This window comes from Taudactylus pleione, unplaced genomic scaffold (genome assembly GCF_031769625.1).
Source record: "Taudactylus pleione unplaced genomic scaffold, aTauple2 ptg000374l, whole genome shotgun sequence".
Taxonomy (NCBI): domain Eukaryota; kingdom Metazoa; phylum Chordata; class Amphibia; order Anura; family Myobatrachidae; genus Taudactylus; species Taudactylus pleione.
In genome coordinates this window covers 4,177,947-4,194,166 of record NW_028284775.1, presented here as the reverse complement: position 1 = coordinate 4,194,166, position 16,220 = coordinate 4,177,947, and positions in this window count along the sequence as shown.

The window sequence follows — 16,220 nt, the reverse complement described above, 5'->3', positions numbered from 1 at the left end:
AAGTGCTGCGGGCTTTGTACCCAAAGTAGCGTCTTTAGGTGCTGTGGGCTTGGTACCCAAAATGGCGTCTTTTGGTGCTGCGGAGCAGGACACGAGGATAACAGGAAGTCAAAGATCAAATGATATCAGGAGCTAAATACTAGGACTTCAGAAGACGTTGTACAGGCACTGAATGAGCATCCAAGAAGGGTTTATATATGCAGTGCCTGTTGCTGATTGGTGGCTAACTCCCAGCTGACTAGAGAATCAGGAATCACTTGTGAACTCTGGCTACAGCAAGATGGCCGTGCCCATGAACTGGAGATTCCGCCGGCAATTCTAGAGGATGACGTCACCCTACACGAGGGACACCAGTCAGTGTGGAGGAGAGGTCTGTGCTTTGCGACTGGAGCTTTGCCGCGAAGAAGTCCGGCGGATGCCCAAGCCCATGAACCGGAGAGCAGAGGTAAGTAATGTTGCTGGGTGGGCTCTCCGTCGGGACCCAATGTCGGTGTTCCTGACAGTAAGTTTATTATGTAATAATCATTTGTGCCGGTTACCACAACAAATGTCATCTGAAATGCTGTGTGATCATATATATATAACTAAATTGAAGGTTGAAGCATTTTAATTCTAATGATTGTGGAGGAGCATATTCTTATTTTGTCCACATTTCCTTTTGCCCACTTATGCTCCTGTCTCCATATGGAAATGTACTGACGCCAATTTGCCTCCACTGTCAGCAATACAGAATATTTTGGTGACTTACATTGTCATATGTCAAGTGTTTACATAGTCATTGCAATTTAATTTGGTCTAAAATAGGGATGTGCAGGCTCGGTTTTACTAGGATTTACTCGGTTCTTATCGCCACTTTACCGCAAATTCAGATTTATTCTATTGGCTATCCAAAACACGATAGGCGATAGCCAATAAAAAGATCCGAGTAAATCCGAGTAAAACCGAACCCGCTCACCCCTAGTCTAAAACACACCCAATTGGCAATACATATGCCCATAGGTGGATCTAAACACGCCTTTTGGGTGGTGCTGGCCATGCCCCTCAACGGTGCGGTGCTTGCTACTTCCGTAAATGATCTCCCTGAAACTGTTTTCCAAAAGTAGGCAAGTATGATTCTCACCCACAACACGTCATGACATGCTCCTGCTAGCTCCAGCAAGTTGTCCTACCCTTGCCCTTGTTAGCTTTCCTTACCTGTCTGTGGTGTTATTGCAATGTTTGGCACTTTGCCATGTACTGTACAGTACTTATGCGATTGTCAGTTGTCAAGTATTGTACTTATTATTTGATACTCCACTTTGTGGCACCTTATTCAGAACAATGCACTGCATATACATTTTGTTTTTAATAGGAAAAATGTGTTTTTACTATTTAACTGTACATAGGTATTGCTGATAGAACATTTCTATATATGGTTTACTTAATGTATATCATGTGTTTATTGGTTTTTCACATAAATATGACTGCAGATATAGGACATGATTCAAAGATGTATGCTATGCTAATATCTACACAGATTTAGTGATTGTTAGCCACAGTGCATTCGTGAAATCCGCACTGCGCATGTGCAGCGAATGTTTTGCAATTACGCTCTCAGAGGATTTACTCACAAAATGAGTGACAGGTAGTCAGCGTTTGTGGGAGGTAAAGGGGCGGTGGTTAATGACACGCAGGCCTGTCTGACCTTTTAAACTCCATTTAAATAAATGAGCCATTGCCAGGGGCGCCGAGAGGGGGGGAGAAGGTACAAATTACCCGGGCCCGGGCTTGCTGGAGTGACCTGGCGGGGGCATGGCACCCCCCCCTTCTACATCACAGCAGCCCAGTGTGCTGAGCCGCTGTGTGCTGAGCTGCAGTGGGAGACTGCTCACAGCTGCTAAGCAGCAACTGGAGCAGTCTCCTATGTTTATGGGGGGAACGATCACGCTGATCGCGCCCCCCATTGGCTGTGACCTGGGCTGAGAGGCTCACAGTACCCCCTCCCAGCGCCACTGCAAATATGTTTTCTTTTTCTGTTTTTTCCCTAAGGGGGCGTTGCCACGCCCCGTCACCCGGGCCCAGTGCGGATCTTGGCGGCCCTGGCCATTGCAACCTCCTTCGCAACATGAGAGCTCTGTGTGTCAGGAGATACGTAGTGTTTGAGACAGGTGAGACCTGCCGCAAGAGCTGCATGTGTTAATATTCCAGATGTTTATGCTCTTGGACATTATCACATGGATATGAGAAGGCAGCTATGGGCGTCCCTATGCCCGGGTAAGCTTTGGAGACCTTAGCATATTTTTCCATTTGCGTTCCGCGAGAGATCGTAACTGCAGTGGCATCAGCGTACATCTCAGAATCAGGCCATGAGCAATACTCAGTTGTACAACCACACCAAGGCTTATCCCTAGGACAACACCTGTCCCTAATTAATGACTAGTGACTCATCCTTGTACCATTGTTGGCTTCAGAGTATAGTAGACAGGCTTGGGGATAGATTTGCTAAAGTGCATCACTGTTGGCTTTGACGAATCAATTTAAAATTAAATAGATGCTAATCGAGGCTTGTTCAGCCACTGAAGTTTGAAGTCTTTGACAACCCGCGCCTAAATAAATCTACCCTTTGGAGCCTTCACAGCCAGGATTTGCATAGCTGGCTAATACAGTTTCAGCTTGGAGAAAAACCAGTCAGGGTAGAGGGATGTATACCACACCCTGTTATCTAAGCTAGTGGGGTCAAATGCCAAAACAGTACAAGACCTGGAACACTGCAGGGGACAAACTTTGCCTTTAAATGGGAGCTTCCACAGCATTATGAGGGTATTAACCAGATGGTAATGGCTGTGTAAGATTGGCCTTGAGGCTAAACTTTATGCCAGGAAGGTACAATTGTTTCCTGGAAGACTGTCCAAAATAGGGATGACCAAGTACGGTCCTCAAGGTCTATTGGTCTTCTTTTTCCAGATAACCTGTTAATCTTTTACATTTGTCAGTTAGTAATGAATTCCTACGCACCATCTAGGAGATCTGGAAAACATAAACTGTTAGGGGTCCTTGAGGACTGAACTTGGCTATCTCTGGTCCAAAGGATATACCCATCATAGACCTGCAATACTACCTTTGTACTGAACCCTCTCCTGGTCTTATGGAGCGATGACCATCAAAAGCAGAGTGACAGAGACCCGGGGCCACTGTCCTGCAGGCAGCCATGAAATGAGAGTCCCTTTGTGTCCCTAGATAAGTTTGGATGGACACCCAAAGAGACTGGTGAGGTGTTTACGTTATGTCCTGTATATTTATAGTGTGTATAGCTCATTTAGAAACCTTCTTAATACTGTGTGGTGCAACTGTGATGTTAAATAAACCAACTTCTCATATGTCAACTGATACTTGCCTGGGTGATTCTGAAACATAGGTGGGTACTGGGTATTCTCTCTAGAATGTAAGCTCTGACAAGCAGGGTCCATTCTCCTTTTTGGAGTCCCGGTATGTTGTCATTATGTCAACAGTCAAAAGGATGACACCAATATGTTGAATGTCAGAATGTCAACATAGTTATAATGTCGATAAATAACATGTTGACACCTGCAAAAGTGTCAACACATGAACTGTTGACATAGTGAGACTGTAAACAAAATGTCAGGGTTTAGCGTTAAAATTTTCACAGTGCTGACATTGTTTAAGTCAGCATTCCAGGCATGTCAAACTTCCTGACATTATTATGTCTACATCAGAGGCTCCCAAATGCTGTCCCCAAGGTACACCAACAGTTCAGGTTTTAGAGAGATCCATGGTTAAGGTGATTAAATCAAATTGACTTAAGTCACCTGTAGTCAAGAATGGAAATCCTTAAAACCTGGAATGTTAGGGTGCCTCGAGGACCATGTTTTGAAACCTCTGATCTACCCAAATATACCAAACCCTGTGGTCACTATATAGTTATATAATTATATAATAAAGATATAAGACATCCTTCATAAAAGGAGTTTCGCCCATTGTACATGACCCTCTGTTATGGCAATGATGTTGCTCAGTTTTGTAATATTTTGAAAGATACCTTATATGTATCCATTGTATGACCACTTACAATTAAATATAATTTAAATTACATGACAGAAAAATAAGCCCCAAAAATTGTAGCATATTTTAAATGTTCAAAACATCATTACAACCAACATCTAAAATCATATTTACAAGAAAATTAATAAATTAAGAATCTAATGTAGAATTTATTAAGGTATTTACATGTAAGAGTACAGGACATATTGTCATTGATTCCCAGAGCAGCTCTTGTATATGTAATGCAGAAAGATCTCCTCTTTGTTGTAATGCATTTATCATTTATCTGTAGCTCAACACAGTCCAGATGGAGGGTTCAGTATGTTAGGTCAGCGGTGACCAGGTAAACATGAGAATGTAAACATGGTCATAGTGTGGACAATGTTTTCTGTGGTAAGTCTAACCTTAACTTTGACACCATAACTGTCGACATTTTAGTCTGGACAAGCTGGCTGCATCCTCAAATGAAACCACCATTTTTTTTTTAAATATTTCTTTATTGAAGCAAAATACTTGTGTACAAATATTACAAGTATAAAAATAATATTAATTTAGACAGTGACATATTTCTGGTATTTATACAGAAAACTCAACATCTGAAAACAAATTCAATAGCTAATCAGTAAATATCTGTACCAATACATCACTGCAATATAATCAATAAAACACTATAAATGAATATATAGACAATATTAACATTATCGTATTATATAGATGTAAATATAAGCATAAGCGTAAGCCCAGGTTCTGAACACTTTTTTTTTCCCCTTAACTCTCAGCGAGGTGATTATGCACCTTAAAGTGATATTGGGGGATCATCTGAACAAATACGTGTTTCATACCAAAGTGTATTTCTAAAACACTTCTCTAATTGTTCTTTCAATGGTTGGGATAGGGTTTCAATATAGCTTTCCCAAGTGGAGAAGAAAAGTTCAGTGAACCTTTCTTTCTGCAACATGGCCTCCAGCACTCCATACGAAAGATATGGAAAAGTTTCCCTTTAAACATTGTTAGTGTGGGTGCTGTAGTTTTCAACCATATCTGCAATATACATTTCTTAGCCACCGCTGAGATAATAATCAGTATCTTTTTAACGCCTCTTGGTACTTTGGTTTCCTTAGGTGTAATTCCGAATATTGCCCATTCAGGCGTTAATGGAAGGCAATTCACCAAATATTTGTTCACATAATTCCCCACCATAACCCAAAAGCCCTGTATGATTGGACAGTTCCATAAGCACTGCATCAATTCTGCATCTTGTGCTCCGCATCAGAGACACTTTGAATTCTCCAACAATCCCATTACATGTCTACGGTGAGGGGTAAGATAAGTTCTGTGCAATGTATTTAGGAAGAAATGTATTTAGAAATATGGGTTTAATGCATGTTTGTGCCGTAGAATATGCCATAGTTTTCTGATAGTCATCAGAAGGGGATTAATCTGAATCGATTCCTCATCGTGTAGGTGTATAAAAGATATAATATTGATTTTATCCAGGAAGGCTGCTTCTAATGTCGTATTAGCATATTGGTTTTTGTTTTGAATCCAATCCCTTAGGTAACGAAGGTGTGCAACATGGCTATATAATGTAATGTTTGGCAAATTGATACCCCCCATTTGATTTATGTTGTTGGAGTCGCACCATGCCAATTCTGGCCCTTCCCCCCTTCCATATAAATGGTCTCATCAATTTTTCAATTTCCAATGTGTCCCTTTTGGTCAATAAGATGAGAAGAGACTGGAGTGGGTAAAGGAGTCTGGGAAATAATATCATTTTTATTAAGTTGGCACAACCCAAATAAGAGATCTTAAGATGTTTCCATCTCTTGATATAATTTTTGATACTAAGTAAAATGTGTTTCATATTAACTGCGTATAGATTTTGCAAATATTTAGGCAATTGGATCCCCATGTAGGAAATGGACTTAGTAGTCCATTCAATTGGAATTTCTCTAAACCAAAATGGTCTAGAACAATTCTTTTTTAAATAAAGTGCCTTTGATTTTTCAAAATTGACCTCGAAGCCAGATAATGATCCAATTTCCGATATTCACCTTATCAATTAATTTAGTAATCTCCGTGGTCAGAGATAAATAAAAGGACATCATCAGCGAATGCTGACACTTTAACTGTCTCTGTGCCAATAGTGATTCCCTTGAATTGTGTCCAACCTTGTAGTATCCTTAGCATAGGGTCAAGCGCCAAATTAAAAAGCATAGGGGAAAGTGGGCACCCTGTCTAGTGCCCTGGTCATCGTTATTCCTTCGCCTATAGTTCCATTGATAAGTAGTGATGTTGTTGATTGTGTGTAGAAATTTTTTATGAGTGATTGAAATATCGAACCAAAGCCTCGTCTGTCAAGAATCGCATGTAGATAAGGCCATGAGACCATATCAAAAGCCTTGGTGGCGTCCAGGCTCAGAAGCATAGAAGAGGTCTCGGGTTGTAAGTTGGCTGCCATTACCGCTGCTATTGCAGTTCGTATACCTTTCACTGAATGTCTTCCTTTAGTGAAGCCTCATTGGTGTGGAGTAAATAAAGTCGCGAAGAATGTTTGGAGATGGTCTGCCAATATTTTTGCTAATATTTTGAAATCGATGTTTAGTAGAGTAAATGGACGGTATGAGGACACTAATGTCAAATCCTTATTGGGCTTTGGGATTAAGGAGGTGTAAGCTTGGTTGAAATTTGGGTAACAAGGGATATCATCTCTTGTTTTTTTTATAAAGAGTACATAATGTAGGGATCATTTCATGTTGTAGAATTTTGTAATACTCAACTGAATATCCATCAGGGCCTGGGGATTTGTTTAAATGACCATCGCGATCATCACCCGAGCGGTCGTTAGTCTGTGGGTGTTAACCCACAGACTAACGACCGCAACAGAGGCGGGTGGTCAGGATGCAAGTGGTCGCCCAGTTTCTGAGCGACCGCTTGCATCCTCCGACCGCCTCTGAATGAGGCCCCAAGTCCCTCCGTCTTTTAAATGCTGAGATAATTTTTTCCTTTACTCTATAGTCTAAGAATTTCGCTATCACAGGTCTCGGCCTATTTCCCGGCCATCTCTCTCTGGGCCGAGTCTCTCTATTTGTGGTACCCCTTATGTTGGATATGAAGATTTGTGATTAGGGTTTTTCCCAAATATTCGAACAATGCAGATCCCTTGACCTGTTCTGGTAGGCCTATAAACCTCAGATTATTATGTCTATGCCGATTCTCTAAGTCATTGACCTTTTCTAGTAACAACTTGTGTGATGTTATATAGGAATCGTGCAAATTATGTAAAATATGCAGTTGATCTTCCACATCACTCGTTCTTTTTTCTACAGCATCTAATCTGTTAGCATGTTCCGATATTTTAGATAAAACAGAGAGGTTTGAATTTTGTCTAGACTTTTATCAATTTTAGGGGCAAATTGTTCAAGTTTTTCTTCCATTTTCGGAAGAAAGTCAAGGAACTTCTCATCCATTAGTGGTTTTAGTGTTTTAAATTTTCGTCTATTTTTGGCATGATAGCATTTAACAAAGCAGCCGCTATGTCTGGATTTGAAATTACAGATTCAACTTTCCTCGTATCAGATTGATCGACGGGGGGAGACTGTATGGGGGAGGGAGGCGAAGTACCTCCTTTTGCAGGAGTTTTAGTTGGTTTACCCATCATACGAGAAGAAGTTCTTTGTGGTAAAGGGGGTATGGATTTAGGAAAATATCTTTCCATATACCAGATACACCTATATAAACCCGATAAAAATTCAAATAGCTGATACTAATGTAATCCTTCCAGTATTAAGGTGAGTGTGAATTGTGATATGACCAGTAGATGGCAACACCTATGAGACAAATAGAATTTTCCTTCCCAGCAAAATGTACTGACTGTAGAATATTTGTCAATAAGGAATGGTGAAATGAAATGGAAAGCAGAGAGTTTGTGGTCTATTACAAGTGATGGTTTTAAGTTATACAGCAGACACTTCAAATACAATATGGATGTCGTCCTACCTCTCAGATCAATCCTTCTCTGTCTCTTCTTATGACTCCTCTTCCCCACCACAGCCTCTTACAGTAGGTGTTCCCCAAGGTTCCGTTCTTGGACCTCTACTATTCTCCCTCTATACGTCATCTCTAGGTGAACTCATCAGCTCTTTTGACCTCCATTATCATCTCTATGCTGATGATACTCAGATCGACCTCTCCCCCTCTCTCCTCACTCGTATCTCCAACTGTCTCTCTGCTATTTCTTTCTGGATGTCCCAGCGATTTCTTAAACTTAATATGTCAGACTAAGCTGATCATTTTTCCACCCTCCAACATAACCTCACTTCCCACTATTTCTTTAACAATTGATGGCACAACTATCTCTTCTAGCCCCAAAGTGCGCTGTCTTGGAGTTATCCTGGACTCCTCCCTCTCCTACAAACCACATATCCAGAGCCTCTCACATTCCTGTCACTTCCATCTCAAAAATATTTCCAAGATTAGACCCTTTCTCACCAAGGATGCCACCAAAACCCTCATACACTCACTGGTCATATCCAGATTTGACTACTGTAACCTTCTCCTATCTGGCCTCCCCAACTCCCATCTCTCTCCTCTCCAGTCTATCCTCAATGCTGCTGCTCGACTTATCTTCCTCTCCAAACGCTCTACATCTGCCTCCCCTCTCCTACAAGCCCTCCACTGGCTCCCCTTCCCTTTTAGAAACCAATTCAAGGTTCTCACACTTGCTTACAAAGCCCTCACCCATTCCTCTCCCATTTACATCTCTGACCTCATCTCCCTCCACTCTCCTGGCCGCCCCCTTCGCTCAACCAATGCACGCCGCCTCTCATGCCAACTGATTACTTCCTCCCACTCCCGCCTCCAAGATTTGCCCGTGCTGCGCCCAACCTTTGGAACTCTCTTCATCTGCCTATCAGACTCTCCTCCTCTTTACAATCCTTCAAACGGGCTCTCAAGACCCACTATTTCATCAAAGCCTTCCAGCTCCCATCCTAACTTGCTGCAACATGCTTCTTCCTCCGAACACAGAAAAAAAAAGAGATTTGCCCCCCAGCACACTGCAGCAAAAACAATACTTAAATCCTACATGATAATAGCGATTCAGAGGTATTAGTTACATACATTTGCAAATATATGAATAAGCGCCAGGCCAATCGTCAAGGCTCCTCTATACTGGCGTCCCTAGCATTAAGGGGTTCACGTCCGAGAAGCAAGGCACCCCAAAAAAATTCCAACCAAGGGCCATCCCCAGGGCATCACACGAAAAAGGTGATAGTGAAGTATAAAGAAAAGATGTGTAAGTAGAAATCAATAAGTGTTAATGAAATGAGAAAGAATTAAAATGACACAAATGATATACAAACAAATGGAGAAGTGATAAAGGTATTCTATGTGAATTAAGTGGTGATGCCATGAGAAAGGCCCAGTCAGAACCCCCCCGGGGGCCCCACTCCCAACGCTCACCCCAAAATAATTATTGCTACATAATGGTAGCACCCACTCTGGGTCATATAATTACAATTGATGTACTGCATGATAACAGTACATATAAAAGCTGAGAGCTAACTTACCTTGGAGGTACCCCAAAAAACCTCCACATGGCACTATAAGCATCAGCACATCCTCCTAATGCTGACTGCCTTCATGCCTCTCCAAACTTGCAAAAAAAATGGTAGTTGCTCAGATCAGCTTAATTGCATAACACAGGTGCTTGTAAAGGGCGGGGTTTACTCTGAACACAGAAAAAAAAGAGATTTGCCCCCCAGCACACTGCAGCAAAAACAATACTTAAATCCTACATGATAATGGCGATTCAGAGGTATTAGTTACATACATTTGCAAATATATGAATAAACGCCAGGCCAATCGTCAAGGCTCCTCTATACTGGCGTCCCTAGCATTAAGGGGTTCACGTCCGAGAAGCAAGGCACCCCAAAAAAATTCCAACCAAGGGCCATCCCCAGGGCATCACACGAAAAAGGGAAAAAGGTGATAGTGAAGTATAAAGAAAAGATGTGTAAGTAGAAATCAATAAGTGTTAATGAAATGAGAAAGAATTAAAATGACACAAATGATATACAAACAAATGGAGAAGTGATAAAGGTATTCTATGTGAATTAAGTGGTGATGCCATGAGAAAGGCCCAGTCAGAACCCCCCCGGGGGCCCCACTCCCAACGCTCACCCCAAAATAATTATTGCTACATAATGGTAGCACCCACTCTGGGTCATATAATTACAATTGATGTACTGCATGATAACAGTACATATAAAAGCTGAGAGCTAACTTACCTTGGAGGTACCCCAAAAAACCTCCACATGGCACTATAAGCATCAGCACATCCTCCTAATGCTGACTGCCTTCATGCCTCTCCAAACTTGCAAAAAAAATGGTAGTTGCTCAGATCAGCTTAATTACATAACACAGGTGCTTGTAAAGGGCGGGGTTTACACTGAACACAGAAAAAAAAAGAGATTTGCCCCCCAGCACACTGCAGCAAAAACCATACTTAAATCCTACATGATAATAGCGATTCAGAGGTATTAGTTACATACATTTGCAAATATATGAATAAGCGCCAGGCCAATCGTCATTTTTTGCATTTTTTTTTGCAAATTTTTTTTAGCATGCTTCTTCCTCCGTTTACCCCATCTGTGTCACACCTGTTTGTCTGCCCCTCCCTTTTAGAATGTAAGCTCTTACGAGCAGGGCCTCTACCCTGTTGTGCTTCTCCTTTACTTTCACCTACTTCTTACCCCCCACCATGGCACCTAACACTTGGTTGCTTACGCTCTGTTGCATATCTAGGTGTTATGGTCACTTAAGTATCAATGTATATTATCCATGTCCTTGTCCTATTTATTACTGTAAGTCCGTTGTCAAATTATTTGTATATGTACTTTGTAAGGCGTTGCGGAACACTTGTGGCGCCATATAAATAAACGATAATAATAATAATAATAACAGTGATTGTTGGTGTATATTAAGTATACTCACGGAACCACTGTTAACTACAATAAACCAATTAGAGAATTCACCAATTCTAATCCAGTAGATCAGATTATGGAGGTAGGAACACGGTGCAAGTCCGGGAACTCTTTATAGATGGCAGAGGGAGCCAGTCTGCCTCGTCTGGCAGCTGTTTAAATGGACCATAAAGTATGATGCAGTTCAGCAGGACAGGACGCCACTGATGTCAGGAGATGGCAACCTCAGGAATGCAGGGGATCCTTTCAAACTTTAATCTACACACAGAGGCACTGGGGGAGTTGTCTTGTAGCAGCGCTGTAATGATATGGGCACCAGCAGCCCAAAGTCCAAGGTGATGGTAAGGGATCAACAGCGATTATATTACCAGGGAGCTCAAGCACACAGAATCCAGGATGCGCCCGAGTATATGAGGATACCTGAGGTTCCAGTCAACATCCTGGGAGGAACAACGTCGGTGTGCACCGGGTCTCAGGAGGATAGACGGCGCTAAGGAGTGTTTGTTGACCCGCTATCTTGCGCGCTCTCCACGTGTGCCTTCCGTAGCTGGCTGTTTTGGGCACAGGAGACACACCAGGTCGCCTCTAAAACCGCAGCCAGTGAGGAGTAAGGGTAGCCGGATTCGTCCCTCCAGGTGCAATAGCAGTTGCGCAGGACGCAGCAGCCGCCGCCTCACAGGAACATGTAAGTGATACCCGGGGAGGGGGAAGCACTAAGACAATCCTCGTCACTGTCAGGAGAAGCCAGGATTTCCGAATCATCCAGGGTTTGGTAGGTATGCGCCGCCAGGCATGTGGATCAGACAGGAGGGAACAGTGTCGGGTAAGCCGGGTCTCAAGAGGGTAGACGGCGCTAAGGAGCGCTCTGGTTTGCTGCGTGTATTGCCCCGCTATCCCGCACGCCATCCGCGTGAGCTTTCAGTAGCTGGCTGTTTAGGGCACGGGAGCCGCACCACGCCACCTCCAATTCTCCCCGCCACCGTCTTCAGTGAGGAGTCAAGGCAGCCGGAGTCATCCCTCCAGGAGCACCAGCAGCCGCTGCTCTACAAAAACAAGTAAGCAGCACCCGGGAAGGGGGTAGCGTTAGGACAATCCTCGGCACTGTTAGAAGAAGCCAGGTTTTCCGGATTCTCCAGGGCTCTGTAGATATGTGCCGCAAGGCAGGGGGACCAATAAAGGGAGATCAGCTAAGGGTTGAAGGCTGTTCTCCAGCGTAAGATGGCTTCCAGCACTTTTCGCGCCAATAGAGTCACACTCCGTGACCAGACTCCGGGGATCAAATTAAGCTCCTGTCTGGCTATAAAGTGCCACCAAGTCAGTCTATATAGACTCCCCTGTCCAGGGGGTGCACTTTTGGTCAATAGATTGCCGTTGATATAAGCGTTTTAGTAGAGAATAGCAATACCAGCTATGGAGCTGAATTAAAATGCACCAACTCAGTTGCTTCGCCCACCGGGAGTCTCATGAAACCACCATTTGTAATGATTACATTCTATCATAACTTTGGCTCTGAATTTTGCAGAGGAAACATTCTGACACTTGTATTTTTTTGGAATTATTTTTTTGAATCTTGTTTAACTTTTCTCAAGAGCAAACATGGGGGGAGATGTACTATAGCAGCACTTATCCTGCAGCTATAGCTTTTCCTGCTTCACCTCTTGAGCAATAACGCTGAGATGTATTAACAACTTGGACGTCAGAGTGGGGGAGAGAAAAGTCCTCCCTCTGGCGATCCATGCAAGATCCAAAGCGCATTAGCCTAGTGTCTTCCCTCCTGGCCGGTCCCACTGCGCAGATCTTGCAAATGCCAAAAGATCTCATGCACAGCCTGAGAAGCCCACAGAAGCTCCCAAGCCACTGCAGGTTAGCAGATAATCCTGCCGATATGTGAGACAATAAGCCACAAAAGCCTGCTTATCTTTTTAAATAAATTCTGAATGATTTTCCATCGCCATTTAAAAGTATGGCAACTGCAAATTTGTTATATGTTTGCAGATAATGTTGAGATTATTTTCTCTACGTTATCTGCTTTCATACATACCGACAGGGCTGTAACTAGGGGTGTGCGAACTTGCTCCTGGCTAGCAGAGTGCCTAGAACGGGACCCTGCAACCAGCATTTCTGCAGCAGTGCCATGTGTAGCGTCCTTTGGACACTACAGGCAGGCACCCTTCCGTAATTACAGCTGCAGTTGCGTGTGTCGGTGGACCCGCCCCCTATGTGTGAGGTCATGACATCACTGGGCGCTCAGAGTCCTTGTAACAGCTCTGCATACCGAGGTTCAATGTAAGAGCTGTTTATAGTGCATTTGCCACCTCTCCGTACATCTTCCCCATGGTTATTTGTTGCTCTTACATGCACTGGATTAAGAACACCAATGATGTACCCACTGATTTGGAGGAATGCACTATCACAGGTACAGGAACTGGCAAATAAGCCCAAAGGGAAGCCCTGCGAATCAACAAAGGAATACACCTGGCTATGGAATGTATGGAGCTGCTCCATCTCTCCTGTGGACATTATATATAAACAAGAGGCCATTAATTTTGTAAATCCTCTGCCATATAACAGACATCTGAAAATGTCCAGAGATATATCCCTGTCCAAAGACGTTATGTAATGTTCTGATACAGCTAAAACCGAGACACCACTTTTTGATTTAAAAAAAAAAAAGATGCTTGATTCTAGCACGGATTGGTCAGAATAGAAAATAAGGAAAGGAGACCAAGAAGACAGAGCCTGATTCAGAGATGGACGGTATTGCACAGCCGCAAGGAAGCAGCTGTGCAATACTGTCCAACTCTAATGCAGCAGGAGGTGTTTGTAGGTCATAGACACCTCCTTGCTGCATCTGCTATCCAAGTGCAGCGTTCTCAGGGCCTGATTCAGAACTGAACGCTCTGACCAGAGCGCTCGCTCTGAATCAGGGCCCTCCTACCTGTTTTAGGAGCGTCCTCATGGACGCTCGCATAGCTGTGGGTTCCCCCACTGCTGTCGATGGTGACTGACAGCACGCCTCCTTTGGTGGGCGTGCCGGGGGCGTGGTGGCCAGACGGAGGCGTTCCCATGGGAAAGCCTACCGTCTGAAGCCGGCCCCACTGACATCACTAGTGATGTCAGTGGGAGTGATTTTGGCTCTGATAGAGCCAAAATCACTCCAGGGCTTGCGGCAGCGAGACCCTACCGCAGGGTCTCCGTCGCAAGCCCGATGGTCGCGATGGTCTTGACCATCGCAACCATCATCATGGACGCTTGCATAAGCTGTGGGTGGTAACCCACAGCTATGCGAGCGTCCGTGAGGACGCTCCTAAAACAGGTAGGAGGGCCCTGATTCAGAGCGAGCACTCTGGTCAGAGCGTTCAGCTCTGAATCAGGCCCTGAGATCTCAATGCTCTATAGGACAGATGTATGGAAGCTGAACGTGCATCTTTCCCTGTAAGAAGGTCTGCACTTCAGAGAAGAGAGTCAGTTTTCTCTGAAAGAAAAAAAAAGGGCTAAGATGTGGAGATCAGCTTTACAGCTTTACAGCAGCAACAGCTCCAAATTAAAAAATGAGGGAACATCAATCACAATAGGTAATACAGCTTCCAAACACTTTGGTAAATCTGGTCTGAAACAGGTTTTAGAGCCCTAACCATGGTTTGAAGTCAGTGGCGGAACTTGTGAGTAGTGGGCCCAGGTGCAAAAATTTGCTTTGGGCCCCCTCCTCCGTCCTACTCCAAGTTCAAAGTGCAGTGGGTGACAGAGAGGTAGAGGGTGACAGGGAGAGGCAAGAGGTAGACAAAGAGAGGCAAGAAGGTGACAAGGAGAGGGTGAGAGGGAGAAGCAGTGGGTGACAGGGAGAGGTAACAGGCAGTGGGTGACGGAGAGGGTGATATGGAGTGGGTGACAGGGAGCGGGAAGAGGCAGTGGGTGACAGTTGAGAGGTGACAGGGAGAAACAGTGGGTAACAGAGGGGGAGAGGGTGACAGGGATAGTTGACGGGCAATGGGTGAAAGGGAGAGGGGATAGGCAATGAGTGACCGGGAGAGAGTGATAGGTAAAGGTGCCAGGGAAAAGCAGTGGGTGAGAAGGAGAGGGTGACAGGCAGTGGGTGACAGGGAGAGGGGAGAGGCAGTTCGTGACAGGGAGATGCAGTGGGCGCCTGACACATTATACCACACTGTAGTACCCCCCATATTATATCACATTGTAGTGCCCCACACATTATACTACACTGTAGTACCCCCACGTTATGCCACCTGTAGTGCCCACACATTATGCTACACTGTAGTCCCCACAAATTCTGCCACCTTTAGTCCTCACACATGCCACCTTTAGTGCCCACACATTATGCCACCTGTAGTGCCCACACATTATGCTACCTGTAGTGCCCACACAGTGTACTCACCAGCAGCATCCACAGGCAGCTGGCATAGCAGCAGTCACAACCTCACAATGAGTCACACCCATGAGGCTGCGCTGCTGCTGGGTCAGAGGAGCATGTGATGGGCTCCTCCAATCAGAGCTCAGCACATGCGCCTCTGACCCCACTGCAGAGCATAATGGGATTTATTACCCAGTAGTGCACTGCAGTGGTAAGCCTGACTGCACTGTGCTCCGGTCCCCTGCGTGTATGTGCCAGCCAGCTCAGGCACAGCCTTGATGACTGCCCGGCAAGCAGCTGCACTGCACCTGCCATGCAGGCAGTGTGGACCCCTATATTGCGGAGGGCCCCGGTGCAGTGCACCAGCTGCAGTGCTGGTAGTTCAGCCCCTGTTTGAACTACACTATCAGAAAAACCCTAGTTTACATCAGGCCAACCTTTGGCCCTCCTGCTGTTGTAAAAGTCCCAGCATGCCCTGCTACAATTTTGCTATTAGGGAATGCTAAAAATATGGAAGGGAATGCTGGGGCTTGTAGTTTCACAACAGCTGGAGAGCCACAGGTTGGCCAGGCTTGCCCTAGCAGAAAGGTGTTAGGGAGGAGCGCTCTGCGAAGCCTCTACTCATTAGCCCAAAGCAGACGAGAACTAGGACCCGGAATGGCTCTCTCTGAACGTCTGACCTCTGACGTGCTACTACACATATGCGGTTATGCTGCATGTCTTTCTATTGTAGCATCCTGCGTGGATAGACATGCCCCTGAATACTCCAAACTGTGGAAAAGCACAAGACTCCCAGCACCAATGCTTAGCATAGCAAGCATCGCACTGGC